We start from the raw sequence: 16087 nt of genomic DNA, 5'->3' as shown, positions 1-16087 counted from the left end.
TTTCTCAATCACCAGGAATGAGTCAGAGCTTTCCAAAACCCTCTATGTTCTTCCTGTTCCCTAGATACAACCTTTAAATATTTGGCTGTGCTATTGTTTGTCCAAATTAGTATTGCAGCTTTCGTCAGCTTCTATGTTAAACAGTTGCAGCTGATTGTTTTCAATGCCTGAGAATAAAGTTTTGGGTTTTTTTAACTCTCTCTCTCTCTCTCTTTTTTTTTTTTTTTTTTTTTTCCCTTCCTGAGCTCTGCATCAGCTCAGTCAAAATACCCACAGAGTAAGGCTTTTCCTGGTAGCTCCGTGTTGGGTCATACAGTGGCAATATGCCGGTGATGGCATTTTCCAAGGGCTCCACAGGTATGCTTTTTCTGATGGCTGAGAGGTTAATGGGTTTTGAGGCTGGGGTTTAGTAGTAGTCCTAAATTAAAAGCCCACAAAACCCACAGTTCGAATTGAGATTTAGTATTTTCTTCTTGAATAAATATTTTTCTATTTGTTAACCTTTTTTTAATTTCCAAAGGTCAGTGTTTGTGAAACATATCTTGAATAAGTGCTGTGCTTTTAGATGAATTTTAGTTTCAAATAAATTTCCAGTCAAAATCCTAGCTATTGACGTTGTTGTTGTTATTGTTATTATTATTATTTGTAAATGACAAAATGATTCTAGAATTCATCTGGAAGTAGACTCCAGTGCAACCTGACACATTTAGATAGAAATACAGATATAAATAATTTTTTCTAACACCATCACTGTTTTTGAATGATGGGATACTCCATGTGTTATCTGTTCTATTTCTTGGCTGCTCAAGGATACTGGTTAACATACAGATTCTGAAACCAGACTTACTCATCCATGTATCAGCTGTCTAATGCTAGACGGATTTGGTAAAATTGGAATGAAGACTTGCCTACTTTGCAAAGCAGTTAATAAGAATTAAGTGAATTAATTCATATAAAGCATTTACAGTGCCTGGCACATAGTACTCAATACATGTTAGCCAATTCTATTCCCAAGTAGTACAAAAAAGAGATCTCTTTTCTCTATTGGATATAACAATAAAGAACATCTTTGAATTTATGTTACTGTTTCATGAAAAGTTCTGTAGTGATATTTCTAATTTGGAAGTACATTTTTAAAATGTACTTTCCATGCAGATATAAATAAAAGGGTCAGAGGGAGACACAACTAATCATATTCTTAAATTGCTTTTGGAATAACCTCTGGTACAGACCCAAACTCAAATTCATTTCCATTTTCTCTGAGTGGGAACGTCCCTGATCTCCAAGTCATTACTTTTAATGTAATATCATATTCTTCAGCACTTTCTAGCTTCAACTGAAGAGGACTCAAAGAGTGGACTCTCAGGGCTTGAAGCTCTAGTTCTTTACCTGTCTTTGATGAAAGCAATTCCTTCATACCTACAGTTTCCTTCTAGGCAACAGGCCTTGGTGTTACATTCACCCTTAGTTAACCCTCTGATTTAAACCTGACTTCTATTTCTTAGAATTTCCTGGGAAAATTAATATGTCTTGTACAAGAGACCCTATAGTTCTCATTCCTCTCTCCAAAGCCATATTTATAAAGTTTGGAAAAAATACCACGGGGAAAAGGAGGAGGTGGAGGGATAAATTGGGAGTTTAGGATTTGCAGATACAAAGTACTATATATGGAAGAGATAAACAACAAGGACTTACTGTACAGCACAGGGAGCTATATTCAAAAGCTTGTAATAACCTATAATGAAAAAGAATATGAAAAGGAATATATATATATATATGTATAACTGAAACACTGTGTTGTACTCTAGAAATTAAAACAGCATTGTAAACTGACTATACTTCAATTTAAAAAAAAACCAGGAAAAATGTAATAGACAATCCCATAAATTCACATTTACACAATTACTTTTGATTGCTCTTACACTGTCAATATGTTTTTCAAAACATTTGTGTTTCACAACATGCCATCACTTTAGGGTCGCTCTGTCAGGTCTAGCAGAACCACAATTTAGGTAAATTTGCTGATTAAACCAGTTATGTTATACTATTATTTAAAAAAAAAGAAAACATTATTATTTTAGCATAGTGCAGCATATTTTAAAAGCAATATCACAAGGTGATCACTGTAACATTAAAAAAAATTCTTGTACCACAAACACTTTAATTTTTTGTTAAAGAAAATAAAACATATTATATGAAATAAAAATAAGATATAAACATATAAAGTAGATGGAAAAGAATTCAAATTCCCAGTGTTTAGAGATAACTATTGTTAACTTTAGAAAGATATTTAACATATAAAGTTATATATGTAATGTCTAACAAAATTTCTGGGATGTATACTCTGTTGTGACTTTCTTTATAAAATGAACAAGGTATATTCACTCTTCCATATTGTAAAATGCTCTGAGACAATTATTTAATTATACTTAAGTTCCACTTGTTACTTAACCAAAATCATGCAATGCTTATTTTCATCTATAACTTTCATATGCTTCCTTTTATTTTGCATTAAGAAATTTCCTAAAAATGGCCATTTAGGTCAAAAGGCAAAGACTTTTTAACAATTTGGTTACATAGTAACAGATTATAATTTTGAAGTGAGATTTTATTTATTTGGATGTGTGAAAATAACAGTGATTGTAGAGCATTTGGAAATTATTGCTATACATAAAGGAAAAATTGAATCACTTAAAATCTGGACACTTACTATTTATTCAAATATTTTAATATGTTCAATAATTGTTATATGTGTATATATCTGTGTTTCTGTGCATATATGTGTGTATATTATATATAGAAAGAAAGAGAGAGAGAGGGAGAGAGAGAAAAAGATACTGATACAACATTTATATATTTTATATGTATATTTCATTCTCATCATTCATTGTAGTTGTGTTCTATAAAGTTACAATGAACTCTGAATTAATGAATACTGAACCATTGTTCCTGGACATAATTAGGTTTCTGTGAGCGTCTAGCCATAATATTTTCATTAATTGATCAATACGTAACATTGTTTATCTGTGCTTCAGCTTAAAGACTTTATATTCAATGTATGTTGTTGATTCATGAACATTGAACTCACACTCACACTCAACAGAACTATTGCTTGTGCCTGAGTAAAGTTTATCTAACACACATATTTTCTCAGTAAAATATATCATATCTCTCTTGTACTCAGGAGTAATGGACAGCACTTCAGCACTATACTTGGGAGCCATTTTAAACAACAAAATTACTAGCAGAAAGAGTGAAAATGTGACACTACACTGAAAAAAATAATACTATTTTTAGAATATGAGAGATGAAGCAAGAAGGCAGAACATAGTCTTGTCTGATCTCAGCTGGGAACCTGAGTATCGGGCAACTCAATTTTTTTGCTCCACAGCACATGTCTGAATTACCGCGAAAGTATCTAAATACTGATTTGGAGGTTCAAAATAAATTTTAATAAGTAAGCAGATGGCAAATATGGAGTCCATAAATAATGTGGATTGACCGCAGATATTTATATCGATAGAGACAGAGAGAAAAGTAACATTTTGTCTAAATGAGGCACAGCTACTCCATAACCAGAAACAATATTTATAACCTTACTTACAACAGAAAAATAGTCACACTTTTTCCCAGAGGCTAAAGCTAAAATGCTTGCTGACTTTCGCGGTTAGATTGCCTCTCTGATTATATCAAACAGATGGAGGCAACAAAGTTCTTTCCTTTTGATCTTCACTCCTGTTGTTCCTACACTCACCCTATTCTCACTTGTACCTTTCGCTAGGGAATTCTGGGTCTTGCCTCTTCAAGTCAAAGCAATTCACCCAAGTGGCCATGCTCAGTAAAACTCTGCCTAGGTCTTCAGTCTTCAGGTTGCACCATGAGTCTAGCCAATACCAACCACGTCTCTATTCATAACTTTAGCATACTAGTTGACAAATTACCCACTCATAACCAGAGCTGATGATCCAAAAGCAGCATAAATAAAAAAAAGACAATGAACCCTATTTTGCACTGCATAATTAACACTCATGTTCCAATTAAGAATTTACTGAGATCCCTTGAATGTAAATTTCTCGGGAGGGAGTAATCACAGGATATGAACACGTTTAAAGCATTAAATATGTATTGACTTCACAAATAAACTTCCAGAAAATTGGCATGCATGTACATTTCTGCCAGTGGTCTATGAGAATACTTTTTTCCGCTGTATTCTTATTAAACTTTTAACTTTGGAATTTTGTAATAAAACACATTAAAATTTAAGTTTTATTATAAATAGTGAGATTGAATTTACTTTTAATTAATTATTAGGTTTTAAAATATTTTTCTATCACTTGTTATTTCTGATCTATTGAGATAAGTGCTTTATTTATAGATTTCCATTAGCATATGGCTGATCAAGACTATTAAATTTGGACTGAATCTTTATGCTACAACCCTGAATTTTACAGCCTCTAAATATTTTCTGAGTTAAAAGTTATCTAATCTATGAAAATAGAAACAAACATGCACTTGATATTTGTTATCATCTCTAAATAACAATTTTTAGTATGATTTCATTTATCAATCCCTCTTCCTACCTCACCCCAATTCTCTCCTACAAAAAAGCTTTTAAAACATTTACTATAATATCAAGCAGAACACCATTCTGGCCGTTACATAAAGTATAAGACACTGCATGTATGAAAATTAGAAATGGCAAGGGAAATAAAATCAAAGAGTGATTTCTTTCTTTACTGTTTTTAACATCTTTTGATTTTTGTGGAGACGTAACTCTCTGCTCTCAGACCAGTTTCTGTCAATCCATTTCCTGCAGCGTTGCTAGTAAGAAATTCTATACCATTTATAGTTTCATCTCCACCTCGTCTCTAAATCAGCATTAAACCTCTGTGGTTGTATACTTACAGCACCTTCGCTAGCTACAAAGCCCAAGATGATGCTCTTTAGTTACTGTTGGTGTGCTTACCGACCATTTCCCCAGGAGACCAAGACTGCTCTTTCCCAGAAGCCACACCATAGAATCTCCTGGTACTTTCTTGCATAAGATCCTATTTGTATTAAAGCTGATCTCATTTCACTATCCCTTGCCTTTCCCATGAAGATTATCTTGGGTCATGATCCTCAGAACATTATTTTCGTATAACTCCAGCTCAAACTGAAAGGATTTTATACATTTTCTTGGCTTAATCATCCAAATACTTTAAACATTTAAATATTTAAAACATTGTCTCTATCATACTATACAAATTTTATACTATTTTTTATTAGTATTCATTGACTGTATGCATTGTTATTTCATTTAGTATTGGATATCCCTATTATTGCTTTAGGAATAATGTTAATTAACATTTATACATGTATTACTATATATGATTATACATATAGGTGCCCAGAGACAAATCTTGTTCACAGTTCTGCACATTTATACACCAATACATGAGCTGCCATTTTGGTTTGGACTATACTTCTAAAAATGTTTTAGAGTGATCATCCATGGAACACCTATTGTTGTTCTCTGGAGCAGATGTGGCTAATATCCCAGAAATTAGGATCTCTCCCTCCATGGCAATTTGGTCATGTTTGCTACAGCCCCATATATAAGATCAGGGTTTCCTAATTTCAGAGTGTCTTTTCTGTAATACATTTTGCTGAATGTGTAGGTCACCTGGCACTCATCACATAATACTGAAGATTGGGGTTTAAGGCTCCATCACAGTAATGTTGCTCTTACTACTGCTTTTACTGTTAGTAATAAAATATCCTGTGTCTCTGACCCAAGAGTCTCATATCTTCTGCCAACATCTATGAAACTAGAAAGATAACTTGTTACCTCTCAAGTATGATAAAGCTGCAGGCTTTTCACAGTTCTCCAAAAGAGGTTGCAGGATAGCCAGGCTTTTGAAAATAATGACACTCTTTAAGTGTGTAGATTGTTTTTATATAAGTGATTTCATTTAATCTTAACAATACCTCTGAAATGTAAAACTAACATTGTTAGTTTTTAATCATAGAGAGAGACTTAGTTAACCTCATTGAAACTTAGTTTTGTAAAAATGATAATTACTTCCTCATGAAGTCTTTATGCAAACTAAAGTAGTCGATGGATATAAGTACTTAACAGAGTAGCTACAACGGAGTTGGGCCTCAGTATGTCTCAAATCTCATTATTCTTTCTGTTATTACAAGACATATTGATCATCCAATTTCTTATTTAAGTGGTTCTCCTTGATAAAGCTTTACATTGTACCCTCTCATTTCTTGAACCATTGATTTGTTATATCAGGGCATTACTTATAAATTCATAATATGCTTTTTTATTTATAGTTTTCCGAAATCTCCATGTAGACTGTTGTACTTTGAGAGCAGAGACTAAATCACATGCATCCTATTTTTCTATTTATCTAATAGAATCAAGTCTACGTTGGTGATTAGCGTTTGATAAGATTACCCTTAAAGCTCAATGAATTCTAAAATCTGGACATATTGGGACAGTATTAAATAATTTTGAACACATTTATTTCAAATTATTTCATAGGTCAATTTTTGTATAGTTTTGTGTGTTTTTTTATCATTTTAGAAAATAGACATTTATTTCTAGAAATGTACAAAGAATGCTACCTTACAGTAGGAAAACTTCCACAAAATAATTGTTCTTGTGATACAAATGGTATGAAAGACATCCACAACTCTGGACACCTTGCCAATGGTGCATAGTTGTCTTTCCTAAATATAGTATTACAGAACAGTAAGTTAGTATGAGCACAAGAGAGCACTTCATGTTGCTATGTGAATGCGATCAGTGAAATTACAACTAGGAAACAATATACCTATTGCTTGGCACAAATACTTATATCTAATTTAGTATATGCTTCTATTTACCTGAGTCCAACATTTATTTAAGATATTTGTATTTGTAACTTACAATGTATTCAAAGTAATTTTAAAACTCAAAAGCACATTCATGTTTATTAAATATGTAAATACAGGTAGCTCAGATTTAAATATTCTGTATTATGGAAGTTTCCAGAACTATGTGACATAATATCAAACATAAAACAGAGAACTACTAATTGTGTTGCCATTATGCCAAGAAGTAGAAAATAGGTACTCCAGGGTGAAAAACAGAATAGAAATACAGTTTAATCAAACTTTAAGCAGAAACATCTAAAATTAGTCCAAAAATAGGTTAGCAAGAAGTGGCATGGATCATAATTATTTAAGAGTTTTCCTGTAGATTAACCTTGGAATTAGGTTGACATTAAAAGTAACCTTTTGTTCTGGAAGACACATCAAATAGTTTTGGAGAAAATGTATCCCCCTTTATTCTGACATGGAAGAAACTAGCAAAATCAGAATAGCATTTGCAATACAATTCCAACATAACTGGAGTAAAGATTTATTAAGTAAGTAATTTGCATATCATACAGCAATTTTATGGTTTTTCTAACTTTTTTCAAAAATTTTAGAATAATAACTTAGATACTCAATTTAATGTCATATACTATATAAACAAATTTAAGTGTTAAATGATAAATGAACATTCTACAAGGATAAAATGAGCACTGTGCCAAAGAACAAGCTATTAGTATCTGTGAAATCTGCAGCAGAAAAATTGTTTTTTATTTGTCTGATTCCATTTTTTTGTGATTTGCACAATTGCAATACTTCAAAAGAAAATTAAGAGACCACTTTAATCCATATTAAAAATTTAAATTGAATTAGTTGGCACAGAATTACTATTCTTGATAAATTTATATAATTCATTTTGGGGATAATCGATGTGCAAATATGACACCAACTGATAGTTCTGTTGTGTCACTAGACAATGAGTGTTCCATGATATCTTGTGTCTTCTAACAAAGAAAATGTGTATTTTTAGAAAAAACAAATCACAATTAGTAGTAAAATGTGCAACAGATGGTGGAACTTATAATCATTCTATCAGTCTAATAGTGTACTATCTGCCTTTTGGAATTTGCTTTTCCCAAAAGATGATGTTGGGTTGAAGCCATATTGACAGCTGGTACATTCCTAATGTAGTTAGTTTGATATACCTCATCTATTAAATCCTGTATATTTTCCAAAATAACAGATGACAATTGCAGTTGACCACCTGGGAAAAAGCAATCTCAATAGAAAGAGAAAATGGGTCTTCTCGTTTGGTGATTGTAGAGTTGCTTACCACTTTTTCTATTTTGGGTGGCATTATTAACCACAGCACATTATTTGCTTTAAAATAGCACACGTTTTAAACACAGACAATGATTGATAATAGTCTATGGACAGCTAACAGATGTTTTACCTATCATAATTCTTAAAAATGTAAACATGTTTTGTAGAATATCAATTCAAATGCACATTTACCATATATGTTTTATAGAAACTACATGGAACTACCAATTAAATAACGAATTTCTCTAATATAAACAGGAAACTTATATCACTGACAGTTCAATAGTATATGGTCATTTGTATAAATCTGATTAATTTTTGCAGAAAGTGAAGTTATTCTTTGTAATAAAATATAATGTCTGGCACTTTCAGGTTAAATGAAACATCTTATGAAGCTTCTTTGGTTTCAGTAAGACAAGATAATACGATAATTAAGACAGGAGAATAATAAACCATAACTGCATGAAAAGTATATGCTACAAAACTATGTTTTTTGACTTGTTTGTATCACTGACAATGCGTATGTTTCTAATAAAAACTGATGTCAGTGCACAGCTCTGTGTAAGAATGTTTTGTATTTGGGGATTTGTAAAAAGCCAAGGTGTAGTACAATATTATTAGATAATAAAATAATTCTATTTCTAACATGATAATATTATTCCTTATCAAATTTTGAAAAATAAGCAAAAGGTATTTTAATCAAGTGAATTGTAAGACAACATTATCACATTTTCAAACAGTAGAAGATTTTAATTAATAGTGCAATATTTTGATTCATACCAGATATATGCTTAAACTGCTTGGTTTTAAAATATGTGTTATAAAAGCTTTTGAGAGTAATAAAATTATTTATTTAACAGATCAATAACACTGTTATTGGAATATTTATATTTAAAGCTAATATGTTACATTTATTTTTATGTTACATTTATTATTATTTTTGTGACAATATAACTAAACTACAGCATTTGAGCTTTATGTTAGTTAAAACTTACCAGAATTTTAATGCTTAAATCATATAAAATACAAAAAAAATGACAATAAATATCCTTTAAAACAACTAATGGATTGGAGACGATGTAGAGAGAAAGAAACTCTCTAACACTGTTGGTGGGAATCTAGTTTGGTGCAGCCTCTATGGAAAAGAGTATAGAAGTTCCTTAAAAAACTAAAAATAGAGGTATCACATAATCCAGCAATCCCCCTCCTGGGGATATATCTGGAGAAAATGCCAATTCAAAAAGATACATGCAACCCAGTGTTCATGGAAACACTATTTACAATAGCCAAAACATGGAAGCAACCAAAATGCCCATCAACATATAACAAGATAAATATGTGGTATATATACACAATGGAATACTACACAGCCATAAAAAAGAATAAAATAATACCATTTGCAGCAACATGGATGGACCCAAACATGATTACCAAAGAGAAAAGTGGGGCTGGGAGGGATAAATTAGAACCTTAGGATTAACATATACACATTACTATATATAAAGTAGATAAACAACAAGTTTCTACTGTATAGCATAGGAAACTATATTCAATATCTTGTAATAATCCATGATCAACAAGAATCCAAAAAATTATATATATATAAACATATATCAGTCACTTTGCTGTACACTTGAAATTAACACAACATAGTAAATTAAATGTAATTCAATAAAAAAATGCCAAAATAGTAAAACAAAAATAAAAACAAAAAAAAAACGATGGAGTTTATGATCAATAAAACAATTCAAACAAGAATATACCTGTTTCTCCAAGTTTTGCAATCAAGTAGATGTAATCAAATTGTGAATAAAATTTCAAATGTATTACACAATTTTTAATCTCTCTAGTTCAGTATTTTCTTCAATGTTTAAAATCCTATTTAAAAATAATACCAAGTTTACTTTATGATAACATATTAAATCTATTATTAATTTTAAAGCATTAATACTATTTAAGCTGTGTGCAATTACTTTTCTCACCTCTACAACAAAATTAATTTTAATTAAATGATACCTTATAATGAATATATAATTATCAATATATATCATATTTTAGTATCTGACTGGGTATATAACTAAATTAATTTATATTAAATTCACAATTATCCACTGTACATTATAATTCAATGAACAGAATAATATAATGTGTAAGAGCTTGTGAAATTCAAAAATGATAAAATTAAAATAATTGCAATATGTATACAATGAATAGTAAAAAATATATATGAATCATAAAAAAGTTTCATGATGGTACATCTCAGAATAGTTGCAGTTATCTAAGTGAATTATCATAAAATTATCATAAACTTATTATTCCACATAGATACCGATAGGAATGAGAAAGCAGGACTTTGAAATGAAATAATATGATTCCAAATAGTAGGTGAAATATACTGCTGTTGACAAAAGTCTGTTTCGCATGTAGAATTTAAGTATTTTGTCACTTTAAAAGTCTCTATAAAGAGTTCTTATGACATGGAGAAGTAAGCCTACTAAATAGTAGTGGAATAGTAGAAGGGAATTAAAACTTGGAGAGTGACCTAGGAAACATTCGTTTCCTACATTCCCCCTCTTTTCTTTGGATGGGTTGCCCTGATGGCAGTAGTAGTGTCAGAGCTGTGGAGAAGGCAGATGACTAAAATGGAGACAGGTCCATTTTTCTGGCCAGAGGAACCAGAAATAAAGGCACCAATGGGCCAGGAAGTGTGGGGCAGAGGAAAACTCAGAAAGCAAACACACTGAAAACTGAATTTATATTTAATCTGACCCAATTATCAGATTAACCCCTGAGTGGCAAACATATGGAACTGATCCAAAGCAGATTCAAGAGTAGAATTTGTATTTAAACCATAGTCCATTTTCAGATTAAATGAGTGAAATGTGTAAAAAACAAACAAACAAACAAACAAAAAGCAGCATAGCAAAAACTTCAAAACCTGAGCTGAGATTGGAATACATTCAGAGAAGGCACAAAATGAAGTTAAAAAAAAAAAGTGAGTTGACTGATGTTAAAACATTCACATGCAGAAACAAAAAAAGAGTTGTAACAAGATTAGAGTCTACAACATAGCAGTCAAAATATCTCAGATATAATACAAAATTATTTAACATACAAAGAACCTAGCAAATATTATTAATCCCCAAAGAAAGGATAATCAATAGATGTCAGCCCTAAGATTACCCAGATATAGGAATTATCAGAGAAATAATTTTAAACAGCTATTATAACAGGTTTATAAATTCTATTATATAAATGTAAATATGCTGGGAATGAATAAAATGAGAAACATTGTAAGTGAGGGGAAATATCTATAAAAATTTGGCAGTTATGGAACTGAAAAATACAGTCTGAGATAAAATATCCTTCCGATGTTTATAGTAAATAAAAGATGGCAGAGGAAGGAGGCAGAGAACTTTAAAATAGATGAAAAACAATTTTCCAATTTGAAGTACAGAGAGAGAAGGAATGAAAAATAAAAATTAAGTGAGCAAAACTTCAGAAAAATGTAAAATAATAACTAATAGAAAAAATATACTTTGATGAAAGGTACGAATTTGCAGATTCAAGCAGCTCACCAAATTCAAATAGAGGTAAACTCAAAGAAAGCCAGGCCTATACATCATGACCAAATGACTGAAAACCAATGACAAATTTTTTAAAAATCTTAAAAGCTATGGAGGAAAATAAAAAGAGAAAAAAAGATAGAAAAATTACAACAAAATGATACTTTAAATAATTCAAAAGAAAAGAAATGAAGTAACAGAGAAAACAGAAACAGTCTAAGACAAAAATACAATAAATAATCAAATGATAAGCCTAAGTGTCCACTTGACAATTCAAGAAAGAGAAATAGTCTTTCTAACAAATAGTGTTAAGAAAACAGGATATTAACATGCAATGTAATAAGCTTGGACCCTTACCTCACTCTTATATAAAAGTTAACTCAAAATAGACCAAATACCTAAATTTAAGAGCTGAAACTATACAATTTTAGAAGAAAGCATAGCATATATCTTTGTGACATTGTTTTAGGACATTTTTTTAAGGTGTGACATCAAAAGGAAACACAACTCTCCAAAAAGTGTGTGTGTGTTATATGTATATGTGTGTGTGTTATGTGTATGTGTGCACAAACATGTGTGTGTATGTATATATTGAGTATTGAGTATCCATACTATATAGACAACTCTTACAGCTCATCAGCAGATGACAAGTTACCCAATTTAAAATTTAAAAGGACTTTACACGTTTCTCCAAAGAGGATAAACAAATGGTCAGTAAGGACATGCAAAGATATTTAACGTAACTAGTCACCAGGCAAATGAAAACCAAAATCATGAGATAACACTGCACGTATGCTAGGATGGCTGTCACCTAAAAGACAATATCAAGTTTTCACAAGGCTCTGGATAAATTGGAACCCTCATATATTGCTGGTGGGAATGTAAAATGGTTCACTCTCTGAAAAAGTCTGCAGTTTCTCAAAAAGCTAAATATAACATTACCAATGATCCAGCAGTTCCCCTTCTACGTAAATAACCAAGAAAATGGTATATGTCCACACAAAACTTGTACATGGATGTTCACAGAAGCATTGTGCATAAGGGCCACAAAGTAGAAGTGACACCAATGTCCATCAATAGATGAATGGATTAAAAGAATGTGTAATTTCCATGCAATGAGATATTTTCCAGGCATAAAAAGGAATGGAGTACTGATACATGCTACAACATTGGTAAACTTGGAAAACATGCTAAACATATAAGACAGGCACAAAAGCTCACAGAGTTTATGATCCCATTTACATGGAATGTTCAGATAGAAAAATCCGTAGAGACAGGAAGTATGTAAGTGTTTCTGAGGGGCTGGGGGAAAGGGAAATAGGAGTGACTGCTCATAGGCATGTAGTTTCTTTTGAGGGTGATAAAAATATTATGGAATAAAAATAGTGGAAATGACTGCTCAATTTTGTGAATAAACTAAAAACCACTGAACTGTACATTTTTTGTAAAATTTTATATGTGAAGTATACCTCATGACTTATTCATTTTGAAGATGGATGTTTATACCTCGGCCTCTCCCTCACCTATTTCATTCGTTTTCCCATTCCTACCCTTCTGGGAAACACCAGTCTGTTCTCTGTACCTATAAGTCTGTCTTTTTGTTATGATTATCCTTTAGTCATTTTTTTTAAAGATTCCACACATAAGTGAAATCATAAGGTATTTGTCTTTCTCTGTCTGACTTTTCAAATAGCATGATACTCTCTAGGTCCATTCATGTTGCCATAAGTGGCATGGTTCATTCTTTTTTGTGGCTGAGTAATATTGCATTATATGCATATTATATTGCATTATATATATATATACACACACATATACACACATAAAAATATTACATCTTATTTATTTATCCATTCATCTATTGATAGACACTTAGGCTGCCTCCATAATTTAGCATAATTGTAAATAACTCTGAAATAAGCATAAGGGTGTATACATCTCTTCAAATTTGTAATTTTTTTTCCAAAAATATCAGAAGTGGAGTTACTGGATTGCAAGACAGTTTTATTTCTAATTTTTTGAGAAAACTTCATTTTGTTTTCTATAGTGATTGTACCAATTAATATTCAAAACAAGAGTACAGAAAGATTCTCTTTTTTTCACATCTTTACCAAAACTTACTATTTGTCTTCATTTGATGATAGTCATTCTGACAAGTGTGAGGTGGTCTCTGATTGAGGTTTTGATTTGAATTTCCCTGATGATTGGTGATAATGAGCATCTTTTCATGTGTATTTTGTTGGTATGTGTATCTTCTTTGGAAAAATGTGTATTCAGGTTCTCTATTCTTTTTTTTTTTTAAATCTGGTTGTTTGTTATATGGTGTTGAGTTGTATCAGCTCTTTGCATATTTTGGATATTAACAACTTTCATTATCTCCTTTGCAAATATCTTCTCCCACTCAGTAGGCTGCCTTTCATTTTGTTGAGAATCACCTTCACTGTGGTCCTGAAGTGTCTTTGCATACACTATTTTGCATATAAAAATACAGACATAAGCCATTGCACCAAAAAGACGATGCTAGAATGTGGCATTTTTATCGAGGCAAATTACATGGGCTCAAGTCTCCTTTATTCATCTCTTATTGTCTTGGAAGTTTGACCGTACAAGTTTCATATACAGAATTTACTGTGTAAATATGAAGATCGAACTAAGACATTTAATTCAAACGAAATTACTTAAATTAAAGTTTGTCTGAAAGAACGATTAATTTGACCCCTTCGAATTCCCAGAAAGGTTTTAGCTTCCATATGACCACTACCACCACCACCTCTGGCTGACCAGAAGTCTATTTCTGTTTGGAAACCTGAGGTGTACTATTCAGATCATTCCTCAAGTCTTTAAGCACTTGAGCTCTTTTCCCTCTTCTCTGTTAATGTGCCTCAGAAATTTCAGCTGCCTCAACCTCCTTTACCCTGCCTCTTCAGCTTAGCAAGTCGGTGCCACTACCAAAAGTACCTGCCTCAGGAAGCCATGTTGCTGGCGGGGCTGCTCTTGTGAGTTTATTTTCCCTGAGAAATAATAGCCCTGCATTGCTTGATGTACAGTGTCCAAAAATATCTGCTTCATATATTTTGCTGATTTTTATATTTGTTTATTGTTATTATAATTAGTCCTGTACTGGATGGCCAGAGGTAGACAGCTCTGGTTGTTACTTTCCAGGAAAAAAAAAAAAAACCTACGAGGTAATTCCAAAATACATCTGTTAGCTATTATGTATAAAAATAGATTTAAAAAAACAAAACAAAACAATTTTCTTCCATATAGCACAGGGAACTATATTCAATTATCTTGAAATAACCTTTAATGAAAAAGAATATGAAAATGAATATATCTATGTATATGCGTGGCTGAGGCATTGTGCTGTATACCAGAAATTGATACATTGTAACTGACTGCACCTCAATTAAAAAAAAGTACATCTGAACCTAGAGTGAATTTTTATATCACAAAAATCTTTGCCTGTTTGTTGTGTAGTCTCTCCCTAGTAATCTGAGTCTCACAATCATATAATAGCACTATATTATGATTTTATTTTTTGGATTCCATTTTATCACATTTAGGGATTTACTGCATTTTGTACCTAATATGTGCCAAAAATTTTACTTCTGCTATTTGTAGTATTCAATATTATGCTATAAGTTTAATAGCATTGTACTTTCTTGATTACACAATGTCCATGTTTTACATATTAGTAATGCTGAAATTATGTATTACCTCAAAATCTATTGCATTTTATGACAACTGTTAGCCAGGTGGTGATCATGTCAAAGCTGTCATTGCCTGACATGTAAAAGCTTAGTTATTACTCTACAGTTGGACAGTTATAACCTCACAGTTCTTCAGTTCTCAAAACGTTAAAGGACCAGTTGAGTGAGGACTATGAGTATGGGCTGTTATATGAAAATCTATGAGTGGCTTCTGGTAGGTTTACAAAAGCCTTATATATAATTTGCAGAAAGATGTCAGCACTTCGGAGGAAACTCCTGGAGAAGAAAGTAGAACATTGTTTTAAGCAATGTTGCACCATCTACATTCTTGATTTCCCTGAGGAAAGCAGTATGTGTGTGTGAAAAACTACAGACATCTATTACTCTGAGATGAAAATGATTCAGAGGAGTCAGACTTTGAAAAAAACAAGTTTGAAAAATTTTACCTAATATGTCATTTATAATTTCCTTTTTATATATTCAAAAGAACATTATATATTTTTAAATATATTGTTAAATAAGCTTAAAATAACTTCCTCTGCATATGAAATAACAATGGTAATATATTTTAATTTATTATTTTATGTCAGTGGTTTTTTTTTTCCTTTTCTAAGTGGTACCAAAATTATTTTCAACTGT

The 16087-nt window shown here is 31.5% G+C and overlaps 1 pseudogene; it reads left to right on the top strand.

The window, feature by feature from the left end:
* The first annotated feature begins 323 nt into the window (after window positions 1-323).
* Window positions 324-16087, top strand: part of LOC116154503 (potassium/sodium hyperpolarization-activated cyclic nucleotide-gated channel 2-like) — a 52353-nt pseudogene continuing 36589 nt past the window's right edge.

Source organism: Camelus dromedarius, chromosome 6, assembly GCF_036321535.1.
Source record: "Camelus dromedarius isolate mCamDro1 chromosome 6, mCamDro1.pat, whole genome shotgun sequence".
Classification (NCBI taxonomy): Eukaryota; Metazoa; Chordata; class Mammalia; order Artiodactyla; family Camelidae; genus Camelus; species Camelus dromedarius.
This window is presented reverse-complemented; position numbering and strand designations above follow the sequence as displayed.